Source organism: Desmodus rotundus, chromosome 8, assembly GCF_022682495.2.
Source record: "Desmodus rotundus isolate HL8 chromosome 8, HLdesRot8A.1, whole genome shotgun sequence".
NCBI classification, from domain to species: Eukaryota; Metazoa; Chordata; class Mammalia; order Chiroptera; family Phyllostomidae; genus Desmodus; species Desmodus rotundus.
Window position 1 is genome coordinate 133,083,527 of NC_071394.1, and position 17,786 is coordinate 133,101,312.

Here is a 17,786-nt window from a genome sequence, read left to right on the forward strand (position 1 = left end):
AAGGAGGCCAGACACTCCCCGCACGGCCACGGCCACAGAGCTAATGACAGGGAGAAAGTGGGTATCTGCCCACCCCACCCTGTCCCCCTCCCACCCTGCCATGTGGCTGATACACAGTACCGGTTTCCCCTCCAGTGGGACCGCAGCTCACAGCTTTTAATTCCCTGTGAAGGAGGTGTCTTGGAGGCTGCAGATATTTAGGTAAAAATGAGCTTCGCCTAATTCTCTTTTTCTTCTGATGGAAGGTGACTCGGGGCGTGGCAGCTGGAGGAACTCCCAGGAGTCGAGGCACAGGAGGGGGAGGAAACACGGGGAGCCCAGCTCGAGGCGGGAGCAGGGTTCTGGAGGAACAGCAGAGCCGCAAGGGGTCGTGGGGCCTCACCATGGGGCGCCCACCAGGGTGCGAGCGACGGGTTAGAGAGAGAGGCGCCGTGCGGGGGAGGCCGACCTCAAGAGCAGGCCGAGTGCACGGACTGGAAGCGTCTCCAGGTTCGGGAAACGCTCGTTTCGCACTGCTGTGTATTGGGAAACTGGGCCCTTTGGGCGACAGGCGGTTCTGTTTAGGGACTGACGGTGGACCACGGAGCCAGACCTCCTGCGTTTTAACTGTGACCCCTCCACCCCACTTTCTGTCTGCTGCCAGGGGGCGGCGTTATTTCTCAGCGCCCGGTTTCCTCAGACCTGCCGGGGTGACACACCCCACCTCCCGCGCTGTGGACTGAAGGGGTAGGTTAGCACGAACATGTCAGGCTAGGTCTGCCACAAGATGTGCTCAGTAAATCGTAGCTGTCACCACGAGCCCGGCAGAAACAGAGACGCCTCCAAATTTCATTCAGAGAAAACGCCCAGGTCTGGATGGCGAGTGGCCACAGCACTCCGCCCACCCCGCCTCGGCAGCTCCTTTAGAGTGAAGAGGACCCCTCTGGGGTGGGAAGGGGGGTCCAGACCGAGACTGCTGTGCAGAGCCTGGCAGCAAGAGGGGGCCCACTGCGGGGAGAAAGCTGCTTTCGGAGATGGGGGAAAGGAGACGAGGTGGGCAGTCAGGAATACCCGGATGCCGGCTGCAGCTCAGCTGCAGGCTAGCTGACGGGTCCTGGGTAGGGCATGTGACTCGTGAGTCAGTTATTTTGTTTCTTAACTTGTAACAATAGTCCAATGGCTGCATGTGGCGTGACCAGAACTAATCAGTGTTTGACACGTTACCTCCCATCATCGTAACCCTGGTCATCGTCACTGTTGGCATCGTCACCGTTGGCATCTTTGAGCCCGTGTGTGCCCGGTCCCTGCATTGGAACTGTAGGGACCTGCAAAGCAGCACCGAGGTCGGGGGCAGGGGAGGAGCAACACCTGGTTGGAGAGGAACGTGTGTGGAGACGGCAAAGAAATGTTGTGGGTCTCTAAGTAATGGCACAATCTGCCTCCACGCGACAGGGGAGCCGAAGAGGAAACGGCAGTGACAGCTCCCGAACACGAGAACAGATGCTCAGTTTGCGGCCCGTGAGGGAGTCACAGGGAAGTGTCACCGTGCACAGGTGTCTGTCTCTTTGCCAGGACAGCCTGCACCGGGCCGCGGCGCCGGCGCTGCCTCGCGCCCATGCCCAGGTGACGCACCGAGCTGGAAGGCGACCCCAGAGCGACATCAAGGCGAGAGATGGCAGGCTGGCTGTAGCCCCTTCCAGGCCCTGCGCGAACTGAGCGGACATCATCAGGCACTGTGAAAAATGCTAGAGACAGGGCAGTGCGACCCTGAGCCGGGAAGAGTAACAGCCGGTGACTCACTGAACTAGCTGGCTGACAGTTTGCTCTGCTGATGTCTACGGCTACCCTAATGGATTATTTCAGGGGTTTATGAGGCATGGCCAAAAATATACTCACTGAGGGACGTGAAAGATTGGAGCCAAGCTTAGCGGAGTGATGTCTTCGACTTTAAAATATGAAATCTTTTTAAAACCTTTGTTTTCCCCTCTTGCCTTCTATTTTACAATTCCCTGGGGGCCAGAACCCATACAAGGACTAAGAGTAAGTTTGGGGGACTTCAGTGTGAACCCCCACAGGTGCTGTGAGATGGCCGGCCTCACAGGGTGTCGCTGAGGCGGGTGTGGGGCGGCGGGCACCAGCCTGCAGGAGGGTGACCCAGTCTTCAGTAGGGACGCAGCGGGGTTGACCAGCAGCGAGCAGGTCTGGACCCCAGTGCAGAGGAACGATCGCATGATGGGGTGTAGACGTAGGGCCCCCACTGTGTCGGCAGCTGGGTGGCACGCACACTCGATCCCTGTTTCTTCTGCAAGCTTGGCCGAATGACCATGCACACAGATAACCCGAGGACAAGTGGGCGCTGCGCCAGTGAGAAGAACCCCAGGTCTTGACTCCACAGGGCCCTCCCTTCCTCTGCTCCTCGGCTACTCCGCTGGCCAAAAATCATGCACGGCCTGGGATGACTGTACGAGAGCAGGATAACACAAAAGCAACAAAAATAATCGCTATGATTATGTATGAGATACTGCGCTAGCTCCCTTCCACAAATTATCTCATTTCGTAATCACTCCGTTAGGATTCTGGGAACTCTCTAAACCCCTTTAAACAGCAGTGCGGGCGTTCTTTTTTTAAAAGGTGTAAACCTGCAAGGATAGAGGGAATGGTTGGGGGCCAAAACCACTGAAACAGGGCATGCTGGGAAGCAACCAGATGGTCAGTGGGCAAGAGGCCCCGAGTCCTAAGCAAGCACCGGGGCGGCGCCCGAGCAGACCGCCTTCCTGGTTAGGACATCCTTCAGCCATTCGGCAGTTGGTGGCCTCGGGCACCACTGCCAGCCAGCTCACCAGGGCTATGTGGGTTGCCCTAGGAGGCCAGGGACCTTGGGGGGCTCACATTCCTGCTCCTGCGGCCGCCCGCCTGCCCGTGCTTGCCTGGCTGGGGCGGAGGTGAAGGAGAGCAGGGAGAGAGATCTGAGAACATTTCTGGAGGACTGAGCAGAAACACAAAGGAAGGAAATAGGAGGGATGAAACAGGAAGTTACAGGACCACTCTAGAAAAACAGAACAGGCCAAAGACAGGAGAGAAATTCTCAACAAAACTGCCCCCCAAGTCCCCAGGACAGAAGGACATGTGTTTCCACAGTAAGTGTGCCCACTGCGTGCCGATTAGGGCACAGAAAATTGGGTCCCACAGCAAATCACAACTGTGTGACATTTCTGAACAGTGGAGGTGGGAAGATCAGCTTAGAAGTATCTAGAAAGAGTCAGAGGGAAACCAAACCAAAAAATGGGTCACAGGCAAGCGGACAGAAGTTAGAATTTTTTCAGACTTCTCAACATCAGTGTTGGAATTTGGAAGACAATGGATCGAACCTTCAAAATTTGGAAGAAAAATTATTTGTAGCCTAGAATCCTATTCCCAGCCAAACTATCATCATAGGTGTGCGTAAAAGAGAAACGAGGTGGTTCTCAGGAAAATACTGTAGGATGTGCTTCGAAAAAACGAAGAAATACAGAGTCCAGGAAACAGGGGACCCCAAAGAGGGCAGAGAGGAATTCCCAGGGTGGTGAAGGAAGGTCCAGCAGGGTCTTTCATAGTGTGTGTCCAATCCTATTTTCAAAAAATTTCCAAGTTGGATGAAAGTTTGGGGTTCGAATGACTGATATGCAGGCAGAAACTAAACAAACAAACAAAAAGATACAGAAAGACCAAAACTATGTGGCAAGAAAGGGAGGAACGGCGGTCGTGACCTGTGCCAGCACTCACTGGCTGGTGCTGCTGCGTGGCTGTGCTTGTGCCCGCGGTTGCCGGTCCAGCCGGAATTAGGGTTCACGGACCCGGGGGGCCGGGCAGCAGGAGGGCGCTGTGTGCACAGGGGCACGAGGACAGGGGACATTAAAACAGAAAACAAAACTGTTGGCTGGACACCGTCATCTCTGTTTCAAAGGTGAGGGCCCCGAGGCGCAGGTAGCTCACACGATCAGTAAGTGGCGCAGGGGGTGCGACCCTGGACAGTGGGTGTCCTGTGTCACGGCCCCCAGAAGGGAACAGCCCCGCGGCTGTATCAGGTGCTCTGCGTGAAGCCACCTCACGGAAGGCTCCGGACAAGGTGGAGAGATGCTGCTGTTCTTACTTTTTAGGGGCAGACTCCAAAGCTGGGAAGGGGCTGGGGAGGTGGGGGTTTGGAGGGCCATCTGCAGCCCGGCTAGGGACCACAGTGCCTCGCATTCAAATCGTCACATCCTTTGAATGTCGGGGGGATGCTGTCAACCTTCCATGAGACCCCCCGACTCTCCTCAGCGCAGAAAACCCGGTTTTTGGCCTGCTGTCACCGAGTCTCAGGAACTCCGCCTCTGACTTGTGTGTTCTCCTCGAAGGGTCTGTGCCAGGTGAAACGCTGCAGACAGATTTCTCGCCAGTCACCTGACGCTCTCTAGGAGCACAGCAGGCTTCTGCCAGACTCCCAGGCTCTGGTACCGAGGTCCGGGTGGGAGGCGTTTGCAGATTCCGTAACTGACCATGAGCAAGGATGTCAGTGTGGACGGAAAGCTGCCGGAGCCCAAGGGAAGATCACCCTCCCCCCAAATTAATAGCTCTCTGGTCCTAGAAGGAGCAGCTATCTTAACGACGAAAATATGCATTTCTCCATGGCTGAGCAAGGAGCGGTGGTTCCTTTACATCCCATTTAATTTTATTTCCTCAGAGAATCCAGGGGAGGGGACACCGCGGGCCCATCAGCCTCCTGATGGTGTGACTCACCGCCCGCACAGTCCTGGTCCCCCCTGATGTCCCAGCCCCTCCACAGCACCCGTTCACTCCCTTTGGAATGAAAAGTTACACGGCAGCCTCGCGACGCATCATCAGGGCTCCGATTTGGCGGCCTGGCACGAGCCTGTTCCATCGCTCTGCTCCGTCCCCCGCCAGCATCTGAGCTGCCTGGCCTGTCCTGCGTGAGGGAGAGGACCGGGCAGCACTCACCCCCTCGGTAGTCCCTCTTCCTAACAGACAACAAGCACCCATCCAGCTGACCCAGCGTGTTGTTCCCGCACACTGGTTTTTAAACAGAGGCCCCTTCCCTTCCGCGATGCTTTAAATCAAACCTGCTAATGTGACAAATGACAGCATCCCTCAGGATGCCGCGTTTATAGACCAGCACGGGCAGAGCCGGGGTACCTTCTGTAGGCTGTCAATTAAAGGGAGCCGATACCCATCTTTGCCAGCACAGAGTAGTCTGCTGGCATTACGGAAATGATGGCAATCTTACCGAGAAGCTTAATCAGATAGCTAGGAACTCAAATCTGACCCCTTGGCAAAGTGCAAGGGACTCAGAGATCCATCACAGAGCCACACCCAGGCCACCGACCCTCAGAATGCAGGATTCGGGGCAGGCGGTGCTGGCTGGTCCAAGACCTGGCGCACAGCTAGACGCTGCGCAGGTATGAATAGCTCTGTCTGCAGAGAGCGTTGACTGGTGGGCTTTATAACACATGCGCAAGGGTAAACAACATAAATAGAAGCAGCAGATACAAAGTGACGATTTAATTCTAAGAAGAGAGCCACTGGTCTCTCAGGCCTCGGAACTGCTCCAGAGCACAGCTGGGCTGTTGGAGCATTTTGGGGGCTGCAGCGAGGATGCATGGGAGGCCCACAGACATGGCGCTCAGATCACCGGTAGGGGTGGCGGGCACGGAAGCACAAGGACATCGGCTCTCCTTGGAGGCAACTGCTACCCGCTGGGGCTGCGAGTGTCTGCGGAGAGAATTCTGTGCTGACGCCTGGCACGACTCCCGTCCTGCAGAGCAGAGTGAAACTGCCCGGCTCACGGGGCCGATCCTCGGTCCGCGGGGCAGGAGGACAGCAAAGCCGGCTGGCTGCCCGGCGGCAAAGCCCACATCCCTGTCACTGTGCCCCACGGAAGACCTTGAACTGTCCCTGGCCTGCTCCTCATCAATCTGCTCAGCAGTTGCTTTCATGGTGAGACACTGCCGGGTTTCTGTGGGAGGAGACATGGTGTCGTGGGGGAAGGCACGGGCTGCGGAGCCTTGGCCTGGGCGTGAAATCTCCACGCCCCCTTTCTCTGCAAAAACAGGGGGCTACAAGACATGGGCCCACCTCCTCCAAGGATCTCTCGGGGCGCTCCCAGCGGGGCCAGTTCGTGAATCGGCGGCGAGACTAGGGGGACTCTAACACATTGCCTAGGGGGACCTGCGTGTGTGGTTCATTCGTTCGCTCATTCGTTCGCGTATGCTTTCAACAGTCACAGAGCGGCCGTGTGCCAGGGCGCAGGCCAGCGGCTCCCACCCTCCTGAACCTCGTCAGCACCTGCGTGAAGGTGCCAGACGCTGGACGTGTGGGGAGGCAAAACCAAACGTGTGTGTTTAGGGAAGTGTTGGGAAAGACACGAATAAGCTGACACGATAAAGCACAACCGGAAGGCGCTCCCTCTGACAGGCGGCCAGAGAAGACGGCCGAAGGGCGCGGAGGACTCGGTGCCCAAAGGACGTTAGGGCGTAGGGTGGCGGGGGGAGTTCTGTGACCGAGAGAGAAACTTCCCAAATATAGTATCATGGTACCAACGCGAGTTTAGTAACATGAAATACAGACATCCCTGAGCGTGTGTAAGCGCACACTCTCTCACACACACACCTGACTTCCGGGGGCATTTACCTTAGCAAAGCCCACTGGCAAACACCGAAAACAACAGAAACCCACTGCTAAAACACAAACCAAACACAACAGAAGACACAAGTGCGTAGAGAGTCGGAACGGACGTGCCTCGTTTTCCAGCTGAGGCACCTGAGGACGGACGGGCCCTGAGCTGTTACAGAGCCCCCCGGCCCGGGACACCACACCGGCGGAGGTTTCGTTCACTCGCGCCAGTGGGCCGGGCCCCACCGTGGACACAGTCCTGGGTTTGCCTCGCTCGGTGAGACGCCGGGAAGCCTGTTTCCCACGGGCCTCCTCCTGTCCCGCCCACACGGAGCCCGGCGCCCTGGCTGCCGCTGCAGGGCCGCTCGGGGGATTTCACAGAGGGCTTTTCCAGAGACTTCGAGCTGTGGGCCACCCATCTACACAGAAATGGCAACAACAAAGATGCCTCCGACGGATAACACGTTTGCCACGTGGACAGGCACTGTGGTGGGTCCTTTAAGGAACCATCTCATTTAATTTTCCCAGCCCCTTTCCCAGGCAGGTGCGTTTCAGTGTTCCTCATGTGCCTCTCAGACTCAGAGTCGCGCAGACGGTGGCGTGGAAGGGTCGTCGGACATTTAGTTCCTGGACGGGGCTCTGGCCTGCGGAGAGCTGTGTGCCAGCGGGCTCCCGGGGCACTCACGCACGCTGTGTGGCCTTGCTGGCCTCAGTTTCCTCACTGGCTCCTGTTTGCCTCGCTCAGTCAGGGTGGTGTGTGTTCTGGGCCACAGAGGTGGCCCATGTCATTTCCCAGTGGCTATTGGGTCACTGCTTCATCTGAATGAAGTAGTAATGGCAGATGACAGAAAACAGCCCAAGCTACAACGTTTGAGCACACCCATCGGGGGACAGGGACAGGGTCAGAACCAGGACCCAGGTGGGCAGGACCTCGGGGCCGGCTCTTCCCACCCGACTGAAGCCTTCCCTCACTCACAAAGCCTGGAAAAAAGAGATTGTATCGCCTCAAGTTTCTACTGTTCACAGCCTTTCCAACACAGCGTGCTGGCTGCTGTTTCCTTACTTTTCCTGCTCTCTGTCCCCCTCTCTCTCTGTGCTGAAGCTGAGCTGTAATGCCGCCCAGCCTGGCAGGGGGGCCGTGGAGATAAGTAGCCAGGACAAGAGCTATTTGCCTGTGCCGTGTGGCTTTTCCTTCGGACTTTCCCAAACAGCCTGGACCACTAATGACTTCAGCTGGAGGCCGGCGTCCTGCCCTCAGGGGCGGGGCTTAGTGCACATCTCATGATTCGAACACAGGGGTCAAGTCCACCGGCGATATTCATCCAAGTGAGGAAACTGATGTCTGTGACCACTGCTCTTGCACCCGAATCCACCCTCGCCCTGCTTCTCGGCAGTCGGCCAGGCTCCCCAGGGAGCAGCGGGAGAAGGCAGAGCCTTATTAAAGACAGGACTAATTTGTTTCCTGGTGAGAGGTGGCAACCTGCCTCAATTTGCTTCAGATTTTTCAGAGATAATGGCTTGTGTTTCCTTGTCCCAATTAACCACTGGCTGCCCCCGAGACGCCCGGTGTCCATTCGGAGAACTGAGTTTCTATTTCCACTGAGGATGCGGGGACGTGGCAGAGAAAGGCCCATTTGGGGGGCAGGGGGTCCATGTACAAAGCTGCAAATGGAGAGACGGTGGGGATCCCCGGTCTCAGTCCTCTTCTCATGTCCCAACACGGTCAGTTTCCAGGGACTTGCTAGTTTCATAACTGGAAGTAATCAAAAGGCTGGCCCCTTCCACGGAGTGAGGGACACACTGATTACTGGGTGTCAAGTGCTTGCCCCCAGAGGGCCGGGCGGGTCAGGCACATGGGACTCAGAGAGGGAAGACAATGGGAACAGTGAGGCCACATGAGAGAACACCACCCCATCCACAAGCATTGCGGTTCAGGGCGTCACGCCCTCGCAGGCAAACAGAGTGGGTCTGTGGTTCAGGTCGAGTCTGCTGCGCGAGTCCCCCCCGCTCACAGGCTCAGGTCTGCAGCGGACATGGAGACATACCAGGTGGTTTCGACACTCCTGTTCCCTGCCCTCCCCTCACCCCCTGGATCCTTAACCATCAAGTCTCGGGGAGGACAGCGCCGACTTCTGGCCAGACGGGGTGGGAAGCACGCCTCTCCGTCCGACTGCACATGGTTTGCAATGAGGGAGCTGGAAGCTGCGGCTGGTGCAGGGCCACTGACCGTGGGGCTCGTTCGCAGGGAGCCCCTCTTGTTGCATACCCACCCGCAGCCTCTGCCCTCAGCTGCGTTGGTGACAAAGCTGACACTGGACGGCTGAGTGCCAGATGGCTGTGACCACCTCCCCAGGGTTCAAAACTCAGGTCATGGACAAAGGTATCGTTTACCGAACTCCCTCCAATTCCAACATGTTATTAACTGGAGAAGAAATGCTTTTATTGGACTCTATTTTAAGACCGTGTTACTCATAATTAGCAGAATAACCTTTTCAACCCGCACTGTACTGCTGATTATGGATAAATGCAACTGGGAGAAAGAACCAGAAAGACTGAAGTAAGGAAATAAAGCCGATGTGGCAGGACGCCGCCCAGGGGCGTGCTCTTGCTCGGGGTGGAGAGAGCTGTTTTCAAAGCCACAGACGCACAGAACAAGAACATGTCAGAGCTTGTAGGGGTCAGCGCGTGCCTGGTCAGCGCAGTCAGCCCTGGACACTACAGGGCTCGGAATGGCCTGTGGGCCACCCAGACCGCTGCTCCCATCCGACGCCTGCTGCGCCTGGGTTTCCCCCGAGTCCACGTCTAGCTGCAACTGGACGTCATCGGTGATCAGCAGGCGCCGGTTTCATTTTTCTGCACGGACTAATTATGTGAACGTTTCTCCTTCTACTGAACACAAAGGACGCCCTCTGCTCCGACACTTCTGCCCTGCACAGGCATCTCCTGGGCACCCCAATGAGCACGGCACCGCCTGGGCCTCACCCCCGGGGACTGGTTCAGCAGGGGTCCCCATGGGAGGGACGACGATGCACACGTGTTCAAAGACGCCCATGGCCCACAGCATCCACATGGCGGGAAGTGGCCATGCCTTTTGCATGTTTGGACTGCGCCCTTGTATTTGGGCCACGTCAGGGAGTCTGCTCCACACCTGTACGGGTCTCTGTAACTGCCTCTCCTCTGTCCTGCCCATCAAGGGGTGTCAGTACAAACAGCATGGGGACCAGATGTCCTACCTCAGCTGAGGGCCAAGCCCATGGGGACAGACACCTGCAGCCTCAGAAAGGGTGTGGGCGTGGCCTAGGGGAGACAAGGCACGGCGGATGGGACGCTCTGGGTCCTGCTCCTCTGGACAGAACCCGAGCGGCGCTTGCACGTGAGCACTGCTGCGGCTGAAGAGCAAGAACGGGGAAAGCTCCTAGGGGGTGGGCGGCGCGTTTTCCAGTTTGGGGAACTTTCCAAGCTGGCGGCGCCCACCTTCACCAAGCATCATCTCTGGGACTTGGGCGCATGGACTACAGAATGGCTGGAGGCCACGTAAAAGGCCGCCGAGGCTCAAAGGTTCTGCCTACGTTTCCTCTCCTGCAGCCAGGCATCTCCTCGAGCTCTTCCAAGGGCTGCGTAAGAGCGACACACGACCGTACTAACCTCTCTGAGGTGGCTTTCGCTAGAGAGACGATGGAAATGCTAATGAGCTCGCTTTCATCTGGGTTGGTTTTGGAAGATCTGATTGCCTAGGACAGCCGGAGCAATTCAGTCACCACTAGGGCGGGGTGCCCCCCGGGGAGCACTAGCCCTCCTGCCCCCTGAAAGCAAGTGTAGGGAAAGGAATGCGAGTCACTCTGAGTCGTCCTCACTCGTCTCTTCTCTGGTTCAGGGTTTGTAAGAGACCAAACTATTCTTTATAGAGCTGGGACCAGGTCAGGGCTTCCCCCTTGGAACCACCTTGAAAACACAAACAGATAGATGGATTCGCACTCATGCACACGCACACACACACACACACATGCACACCCTGTGCTGCCGGAGAGCGCGTCCGCGTAAAGCCATCTGCGCTACCGAGGGTCCGTCTCAAACCACAGGAAGCCCCAGTATTTAGAAAGGAAAGATGACTGTGCTTCCCTTCCCTTCCCTTTGTATTCATCACACAATCAGACACTTAATACCCATCTCAGCTTTGGAAATGACAGAAAAAGCAAACATTCCCCAGTTGAAAACGAACCATATTGCTCTTCAAACGTCTGATGGACTGAAATGCTCAGCATAAACCATCTCTGCCCCTCAGCAGCGGGGTGGCTCGGAGGCAAGATGGAAGATGACAGATGTCCCCAAAAAAGACACGCATGAGAAAGCAGTGGGCTTTTATTTATGTACTTGGGAAACATATAACTTTAGTAATGCTGGGGATGTGTTCCGAAGTGGTAGCAGAAGTGGGCTGGAGATCTATGCTTTTTAATATCGACTCCCTGCCTAGGAAGGGCGGCGCCACACCGGGAGCGAACCAAACCTCTCCGACTGTAAAACAGCTGAAAGAAGGCGATTAGCTCGGCCTGCGACGGCCGTGACGGATGGAGCGCGGGAGCTTCCCGTGCCAGCCAGATGGATATCTTCAATATCCTTCTTATTATCTGCTTGTGGTAATAAGTTCAATTAAACTGAATCGGTACAGCACAAGTCTCCTCGAATTGCCGCAAAAGAAAGTAATTACGGGCCTCGGGTTTAATGAAGCCACAGAGTCATCTTCTGTTTGCCTTCTGTGTTTGTTTTGTTCATTCTGATTGATAAGCACTCATTAGGAAATGCACCATTGATTTTGCTCAACAGTGGAGTGTTCTCCTTTGGAGAAAGCACGTGGATTGGTGGGTTCAGTGTCATTGGTGCTGTCCACTCGATTCTGACCGTCATATCTGGCCACCTAGGGCAAGTCTCACCCGAGTCTTCGTTTTAATTTGAGATAGTCTACATGTAAAACTACATTTTGGTCCACCAATATTTACGTTCCCACTTCTACAATTAACAGTCCTTAGCATTTTTTATAGACCTCCAACCTTTCCCGCTCTGCATACACATTAAGAATTTACCTGAAGAAAGTATTACCAATACGGCTAATAGGCCTTCCCACGGACCGTCCCTCCCAACGGCCACGTGAGCTGGGGCTCCTGTGAGTGTGCGTCTGTGACTCCGCGTTCCGTGGTCTCATTTTCTGTCCCTCAGTCCCTGTACATCGCCTGGCAGACATATGGAAGACAACGCCACAGGCGTGGTTCCTTAACTGGCCAGGGCATTTCTCGTCAGGACAGACAATGCCGTGATGAATGCGTCTGCAAGTCTGCCCCGAGCGTGGGTGCTCCTCCCGGAGGACACCCCAGAAATGGGGTCGCTGGGCCGCGGGCTGGCACGTCTTCACGTTTGTCTGCCCGCTGCCCTTTTCCTTAACTTCTCACCAACAGTGAGTTTTGTTACATGTTGGTCCTTCACCAATCTTATACGTCAAAACCCCCCCACCAAACCGTACTGTGCTTAAATGTGCACTTCCCTGCTTACTGGTGAGGTGGATATTTTTGCAAAGGCCGGTTAGTCCACAGTGTGTTTTTAACACCAAAAGCAAGAAAATGAAGCTGCCCTCAGTGCAGAGGCCTTTGTGTGACGGGGCTGAGCTGGTGTTGAGACAGACAATGATGAAGGGACGACATCTTCCTTCCAGACGGAGGACGGTGACTTGGCGGGCAGGCTGGAGGCAGAGGACGACGGCAGGCTGCGCAGTCTTCACGAACTTCAGCCTTGACGCTGTGGAAGGCGAGCAGCTCCTTTACAGGGAGATTTGGGCTAAAAGGGTGTTGTTCCACCCGTGATGGACATCACCAAGGGTGAACTGTTCGCTCACTCTACGTGGCCCGCATTCGGGCTCTCAGGGCTGGCAGGGGAAATAACCATGCTCTGTTTTATCAAGGCTTCAGCTTCACGTTTGGGAGAAAGAGACTCCCGGGTTACACACGCCCCGTGAGCACAGGGAGGAAAGAGGCACCGTTAGCTCCCTTTTCCAGGACTCGCCCATGTCGGCTAACTGCTGTCCCTCCACTGCGGCAGGCCTCACATCCAACAGGACCCCGCGTTTGAAATATTCTGGCCACTGTCCCTGTACCAGAGGACTTACCATAATGAGCATTTGGCCCTTCTAACAACAAACTTTCCCTCCGACTCTAGATGCCTTGGGTCAGAATTTGCATTTAACTTATTAGAAAGACCCTTAATTACCGCCTAGAAATAATTGGTTCCAGTGGAAGACCTCTAATTAGGTTGAAACATGTTCTGAGGTAAGGGCCGATGCAGAAAGCAACTCCTGCTGTGGGCGAGCAGCCAGACGTCACCGCTGGGCCCGACTTCCGACGGTCAAATATGGATGATCTTACTGAGACGGTGCGGGCTGCCTCCAGTGCATTTTCAGACACGCTCCCGTTGGGAAGACTCCGCGTGGTTGCTCTGCATGGAAGTGCTGGTACTTCTCCACGCCCGACAGGTACAGCAGAAGGAGCTTGACATGCTGCCCGTACTCGTGCTGTGGACCCCCTCTGTGTGGGCGAGAAGATTTCCTTTCCGGCTGCCGTACGCACGTGCATCTTTCCTTCCAAACACACATCGCCGCCGGGTGGCATGTGAGGGGCGCGAACCCCAGCAGGGAGGGAACCCCTGAGTCGTTCCGGAGGCCGCAGGCGCCCCGTCCCTCGGCCAGGGGAAGAGTGAGGGCAGAGAATCAGTCCAGGTCAGGAGCACCTGAGGCTGTCATCCCATCCACTGAGGACCTTCTTATCCACCAAAGTTACTCAAAGTACCATTTTTTTCTTATTATAAAAGTAATTCAAAGCACACCAAATAGAAAATTAAACAAAAATAAAAATTAAAAAAAAAAACATGTTCCGACCAGATGAAATCAGGGTAAAGTGTGTATGTAGGACAACTTCAAAAGGAAAAACGTGTTAGTTGAAGAACAAGCCGCTGCCTGAGTGGCGTGAGAGCTGAGTGGGGAACAGGCCAGCCGGTTTAGGCTGGGGACCGCGGGGAGACAGAGGTGACGAGCGTCCTGAAGCCCCCGGGTTGTGTGTGCTGTGCTCTGAGACTCTCCCTGGCCCAGCACTTGGGTCCCAGCCATGTGAGGCCTCCGCAGAGACTGGAGAGTCAGATGGGACTCACTCGCCCGCTGTCCGCCACGTTGGTCTCCTCCTCTCTCTTGCTCAATGGCCCCACTGCCTCTCCTCAGCTTTTCCACTGATGGCTGAGGACTGAGGTCAGCCCTTTGGACACTGGGGTGAGGCGGGGGTCCTGGGCCAGAGGTCTCTCGCTGACCCCAGCTTGCACGCGGACTCAGCAGGATGAGAAGCTCTGGCCTAGGTGCCATGGAAGTCGGGTGGCGCCTGGATGGGCTGCACCTTGGACCATGCTTTGAGGGTCTCTCTGGGGAAGGGAACTGCCTATGAGAAGAAGGGATCGGTTCTTTACAGATCTTTTTTCTGTAAAGGGCTGACCCTGGCCGTGAGGAGCAGCTGCTGGGCTCTGACGCAGGGACAGAAGTGCAATGACGAGATGGCGCTGCTCGTGCACGGGGCTGGCCCTCCGCAGAGTTCTTACTGGCGTCGACCACCACTAAGCCCGTCTTTGTTTAAAGGCCAGACATCATGCTTTGTGTTGGGATTCAGGGGTCGGACCCAAACCTCAGTATACTATAAGTAGTTTGAAAAATAAAATCAGTGAAAGGCAGGAAGTCCAAGGTCTGGACAGTAATCAAGAGCCCCAGGGCGTCTGTCCGAGGTCTGTGGTCTGGAAGCTGGCTTGCTTGGGCAGAGCACCTGGTGCTGTCACCGCCTGGTGGCTGCCTGCCAGAGACCGCCTGTAACCCTCCTGCCCCTGGTGCGGTGGGCTCGTCCCCACATGCTCCCCGTGGCCTCCCTGGCCGTCCAAGGCTGACACTATCTTCAGGCTCTGTCCCCACAGTGAGGGCGGGGTGGGGAGGGCGAGCACTGGATCTGTAAAAGCATCAGAGGCGATGCATTCTGATGGCTGACCTTCACAGTGTCTCCGCCCCACACGTTCCAGGAGAGGAAAACGGACACAAGCACCTTCTCAGGCTACACAGCAACGCCTTCTCTGGCACATGAGCAAGTCCCGCTGCAGGTTTCCAAACTGCGTTGAAACCCCGCGCTGGGTCCTGTTTGGGGAAAAGCTGTTCCATCCATGTGGGAGGCAGGGCTCAAGCACTTTGATAAGCCAATCAGTGAGTCCGTCCATGGCACAGTTCACGGGGCGCTCAGAACAGTTTCTGTGCCTCTTGGCTGTCCGGGCAGGTGTCTGAACTGCAGTTCCCAGTGCGCGCCCACGTGCCCTTCCCCTTCACGCCGACCGGTGTCAGCACCCTGTGCCGGGAGACTTGCGGCTCTCCGAGGCCTATAACCTCGCCCACGGTGGCGGGCCTGTGGCCGGCCCGCACCCCGACCACATACAGCCCAGAGTTCTTTCTTTGCCCCACTTCGTCCAGAAGAGTCAGGTGAGAGTCAGAGGACCTCTGTGGGGAAGCTGGCAGGTGGAGCGTACTGGGCAAGGTATCACACGTCCCGGCTGGTCCCTGCCGGTCCCTGCTGACCTCCGCCATCCACCGGCACAGCCACCTGGCTCTTCCTGCCCAGCCCTTCCCTTTCCCTCCTTTTGGGGGAGTTCAGTTTCAAAGTGGTCCGTGTGCCTCAGCTGAACACGGGCCCAGCATAGGTGGGGTGTGCTGGCTGGTCACACGTCCCTCTAGGTCCTTCCTGAAGGCCACTGAAAGTCACTGCCAAGTCCCACTTCCCAACTGTCACACACCGTCCTCACGACTTTGCTGACCCTCTCATGACAATGTGTCGCTTGCACTTTTCTGTAAACTGACTCCCTTCTTTACTGAACTATGTTCTTAAAGGAGATTTTTAAAAATCCTTGCCATGAATGAAAAAACCCGCATTTTTCTAATACACATTGAAAGAAATTTATTTAAAAAACCAGTTTATCTATGGACTGCCTACAACGATCTCTCACTGCATTACTGGGGAAGCATTGTTTACACTTTACAAGGAGGTAAGAATTGAAGTATTTCATTTCTTACAACAGGTACAGGTTACTGTCTCCGCAGCTTTTCTTCCCACCTGAAGCACGAGATGTCTGTGGCCTGTTTCGTCACCAGGCACTGGGAGCTTGGCGCCAGGATTCAGCATTGGCCGATTACGTGGCACCGCGGGGCTGCGGGGCTGCGGGGCTGCGGGACTGGCGGGCTGCAGGGCTGGCAGCGGCTGTGTGACCAGGGGCTGCAGGGGTGGCTGGGATACGGACTCCCACAGAAACGGCACTTCCTCTCCGCCAGCTCCCTTCGCAGCTGAGGGAGTCAGCTGATGAGGGTGGTCACTGAAGGCAGGACGTCACCTGTTCCTGCGTGGGAAAAGCCCACGTGTGGTTTCTGCGTCCTGCTGTTTCTGACCTTTCATGGGCTCAGCCGTTGGTGGTGCACTTCTCTCCGCTAATGGGTCTCGTGTGCCGGGGGAGGACATTTCCTCAATGTCCATTCCACCGTGATTTGGGGTGAAAGCCGTTTTATTAAAACGCAGCAACAACTACTAACACAGGGTTCGGCACAAATGACGCCCCTGTTTTATCACAAACTCTTTCACTACAAGACCATTAGCATGTGATTCTGTAACACAACAAGATCTCAGTCAAGCATACCTAGGACATTTTAGGTGAAATGTCCCATTAAATCTATAAATTATCGCACCCACATTGTTACCCCATCAACCACACTCGCGCAGGCCTCACTTCTGCCGGGCCCTGCATGTCGGAGAGCCAGGCACCGTGCCCAACAGGTAACATGGGTTATCTCGGCCAGCACCACGACCCTACGTGGTCAGCAATGCCATTACCCCGTGAGGGCTGGTCACCTGTCCGAGGTCACAGAGCCTGCAGAACGGGGGAAAGGCGCTTCCGAGCCAGACCCCCCAGCTCTGAGCTCCATGCCTCCATCGCTCCTGAAGATCGCTGACCGTATCTGCTTCCACCTCCGCAACTAACACGCGCTCGGTTACTGGGACCAGCTCTGAATCCTGGGGACCCTCTGGTCCCCGCTAACCCCCGGACCTTCCTCCGTGGCTCAGGCAGCCTACGTGAGCCGAGACCTCCCGCCGGAGGCTTGTTTCACGAAGGCTACCACACCTCCTCCTGCCCGGCCCTGTGAGACAGGGTGAGCACGCTGGCCACGGCTTCGAGTGCACGATCGATCGGCTGAGGCAGCTGCAGGCATTCCAAACACAGATGTACGTCTGAGCCCGGGGCTCCCGAGGGCCACCTGCACAGGTGTGCGTGTTTATGGTGAAAGGCTTCCCTGGGTGGTAGGAGTTTTCCAACTTTCAACGACCCCGGAACATGTAATTAGGTGACTCTTAATGTCCCTCTTGAAATTAAAATTGCGGCCAATATTCTCTTTTGGGTATTTTTCTTTGCCGTGGGCAATCTGACTTCATAGGAGGAGCTACACGTGAGCAAAGAGGGGAGGGCGTGATGTGGCCCACCCCCTTCTCGTATGGAGAGACAGGCCGTGGCCCGCCCCCATCTGGTACAGAGAGACAGGAAATGCCCCCCCATCTGGTACAGAGAGACAGGCCATGGCCCGCCCCCATCTGGTACAGAGAGACAGGAAATGCCCCCCCATCTGGTACAGAGAGACAGGAAATGCCCCCCCCCCCCCCGCCCCCGTCTGGTACGGAGAAAGAAGAAAACGAGTGAAAAACCCCCTGGTGCAGTGGGAGAACCAAGGAGAACACAGACCCAGGGTTCCTGGGTAAACCTCCCCTTCCGCTGCGGGCGATCCTCAGAAAGTCCCACCCTGGGCTTCATGTCCCTGTCATGTCCCCGTCAGGTCCCCTTCGCCCACACGTTCTATGAGGAGGGTGATGTGAAGTGACAGAAATGCAAACATGTACATTAAAACCCCGCCCCTCACAGGTCTCGGCCCGACCCATCCACCCGTGGCGGGGAGAACAGACTCCCACCACGTGCTGAACTAAGAGCTCGGGGGACCTCATCATCAGCGATGACGCACCCAGGCCAAGGGGCGCAGGAACTTTATGTCCTTAAAACTGAGAGGGTCACCTGGGAGG

The 17,786-nt window shown here is 56.2% G+C and overlaps 1 protein-coding gene across 3 annotated transcripts in view; it reads right to left on the bottom strand.

Moving 5' to 3' along the window:
• Positions 1-17,786, bottom strand: part of CNTN4 (contactin 4) — a 314,773-nt gene that overhangs the window by 32,232 nt on the left and 264,755 nt on the right. The window lies entirely within an intron of this gene.